The 3325-nt window shown below is 38.7% G+C and overlaps 1 pseudogene; it reads right to left on the bottom strand.

Annotated features, from left to right (window-relative positions):
* Positions 1 to 1791: 1791 nt before the first annotated feature.
* LOC115069846 lies at positions 1792 to 1890 on the bottom strand (annotated as a pseudogene).
* Between the last annotated feature and the right edge of the window lie 1435 nt (positions 1891 to 3325).

Raw genomic sequence — 3325 nt, 5'->3', positions numbered from 1 at the left:
TTCTAAATAAGTTATGTTTATGGCAAATTACCTAGCATGAATGTAATTTTAAAATAAATACATGTCCATCAAATATAACTGAAAGGAACAGATGTTCCTTTTACTTGTTTTCAAACTATACACTCCCATATCAACCTACACATAAATATTTAACATATGTATTGCCATACCGGCATAACATTATGCATAGTAAATTGAAGATGTCATTAGGTTTTTTTTTTTATAATCATGATTTGGAAATTGAAAATCAGTAGGAATAGTGAGTGCAGTAACTAAAGATCCTGTAGTTACTATGTACAAGCATATTACGACAAACTTACTTTTCTTCAGTAATGAGTTTTGAAAATGTAAAATTTTATTCTATCAGGAAATTATCATCTTTCATGTAAAAAGAAAGGCAATGGTGTGTTTTAATCAACCAGTAAAAATCTAGCCTGTTATATATTTTGTATAATTAGTTACTAGCACACACAAACATTAATATTGTTCAACAATATCCCAAAGCTCTGAAGTTTCTACTCAGAGATAATTTAGCTTTTCACAGGACATAGTTTACTTTTGAGTATGGTTTCTTGTATCCCATGTGGGGACTGTATAAATTTCTGACAGTTCCTGCATTCTCCTCCCCTCCTCTACTGCAGTACTGTGGGGATGGGTCTGCTGCCAATCCCACTAGACAGAACCTGTACACAACATCCTTCCACCCACCCTCCACTGAAACACAGCAAGGAAGGAGCTGCAAGAGTAGCTTCAGTGGCAGTCAGAAGTGTAAAGTGTCGTCTTTATCTGGCCAAGGCAGCACCATTCCTGCTACACCTAGAGCCCTGTTCCTTTGCTTACTGCAGCTCTTTTGGGTAGAGAGATATGCAGCTGAATTCCCTCAGGACAACACTGAAAATACACACATAGCCATAACATCCTCCTTTCTGTGCTATGGTGAATGCACCTCTACCCCTACTCAGGTGTACTTGTATTAATGAGCATCTCTGAAGAAGTGACTATATTTAGAAACCCTCACTATGGTGCTGACAAGGTTCACAACTACCTTGCATTTTGATGATACGTTTTAAAGTATTGATTCCAAAAACCAGTGTTAAATGAAGAACAAATTACAATGACATAAACAAAGGACACACTCTTTGGTCTTATCAGTCAAGGAATCCCTAGAAGCAAAATCTGGATGCGATTTACATACCTTACAAAGCACCAATCAAGGCAAGAGATCAGAGCAAGGTAGAATAGATAAAAACCCAAAGAAAAAAGAACTAAGTGGGGCTGAAGAGATGACTGTCGTGAAGTGTACTTGATGTTACTCCCAAGGACAGAGTTCAGTTTTCAGAACCCAAGTTAAGTGGTGGCTCACAAATACCTATACCTACAACTCTAGGGATTGATACCACCTGTATTCTGGGGCTCTCTCTCTCTCTCTCTCTCTCTCTCTCTCTCTCTCTCTCTCGAGAGAGAGAGAGAGAGAGAGAGAAGGAAATAAGACACTAATGCATGATCATACATTCAAACTACATCACCTTAAAAGATCACAGAAAATTTGAAATTTTATCATTAGAATTAAACTGTACCTCTGTGTGTGACAAACAAGTGTGGTTACCATACCCCCTCCACACACTGGCCATTCTGCTGACTTATCCACTCCACCTAAATGCACCTGCACGCACACAGACACACATGCACACACACAGATGCACACATGGACACACATGTAATCCAAATCATGAAGTCCATTATCATTCCTCCTTTCTTATTTTGGTTATTTTTATTTTTGCAATTTTCAAAAAAAATATGGACTGCTTCACAAATTTGCAAGTAATCCTCACACAGACACCATGCTAATATTATATCTTTCCAATTTTAGTATATGTGCTACCAAAGCCTGCAATGAGTGTCCTTTTTTTAAATAGCTGATTTTTTAATTTATTGATTTTTTTGTGTATTTCCTACAGAACATCCCAAACAATTTTGTTCATCTTTAGCCAGTTATCTCAAATGGAACCCTCCCATAGCCACCCCCCCAATGGAGCCCATATACTCTGTCATCCCTGTTACTGTCCACTGTGTTGTCAGTGCCCCTAGCCATTCCACAGTGCAAGTCCATCGGCTAACTCTATGACTGCCTTTTCTTACTGCCATTATTGTTACCCATCATTTTATAACACCTTCTCTCCTCTATAACTACAATAGGCATCAGAACCTACACTGTTCTCCCAACAAAAGAAAAAACTGGCAGATTCAAATCACCATTGTTTTTCATTGTTACCTTAGTGAACCAACTTCTACTATCACATCAAAATTTTCTACTGATTTGTATATATCAAGGGCCTTCAACACCCTCCATCCCCTAGTGCCAGGCAGACACATAATCAAAACTCCCTCAGTTCTGACCCAGCAAACAATTCCAATTGCCCTTTTTTGCAGTCACTGCCCTTATGGCCAGACACCATCAATAATCTGCCAAAACTGCCTTAGCTTCATAAAACAAAAATCCACCTAAAAACCAACTGTACTGTCATGACAGAACAACTTGGGAGACAAAATGGAGGTGGTAAAATACACACACATTAAAGCTAGGCCCTCTATAGCTTTCTGATCTGATTCCTCAGAGCCAAAGACTGTAGGACTGGAATCCTCAGGGTGCACAAAAATATTTCAACCCCTACAAATTTTCAATCTTAATGAGCAAAAATAATGTCCACATATGAGAGACACCACCTGGGGAGGCTGACCTTGGTTTTGCTGCATTGTCTTGCTGATGGTTTCCTCAGGTGGAGGCAACAGCCATCTCCAGCTGCCTCTCCTCTGAGCAGGACCTGCTGCTGCAGGGATTTAGTGCATGCCCCATCCCCAGCTTGTGCAAATCAGCCTGTGCAACATTCCAGCTACACATGCATGCATGTTTGCCCCTCCCTGAACCAAATGACCTAGGGCAGGGGACAATAAACTCTAAGCCTTTTTATCCCTGTTGCTTTAAGGGAGGGATTTCAGAAATCACTGTTAACTTGGGATTAATCATCAGAGTTACTAATTTAAAGTATAAGGCCAGAGATAAATTCTTGCTTTCCATGTGTCTCTGTAGGTATTAGTGACCAAATAATTCTGATTTTTCTTCACTCCTGGTTCTCTCTAAGCACTGCTCAGAAAGGGTGATGGGAAAATAAAATAACCTGTGACTGTACACATATGTCAGACACTTAATTCTCTGGCTAGAGAAAATTTCTCTAAGTATAAAAGATTCTATATTAGTCAAATTTTACATCATTTTTTAATTTTTAAAAATATTTTATTTATTATACTTATTTTATGTGTACGCATG

The sequence above is a fragment of the Nannospalax galili genome, unplaced genomic scaffold, assembly GCF_000622305.1.
Source record: "Nannospalax galili isolate Female #2095 unplaced genomic scaffold, S.galili_v1.0 scaffold275, whole genome shotgun sequence".
NCBI lineage: Eukaryota > Metazoa > Chordata > Mammalia > Rodentia > Spalacidae > Nannospalax > Nannospalax galili.
The sequence above is the reverse complement of the archived record's forward strand: the minus strand, read 5'-3'. Positions and strand labels throughout refer to the sequence as shown.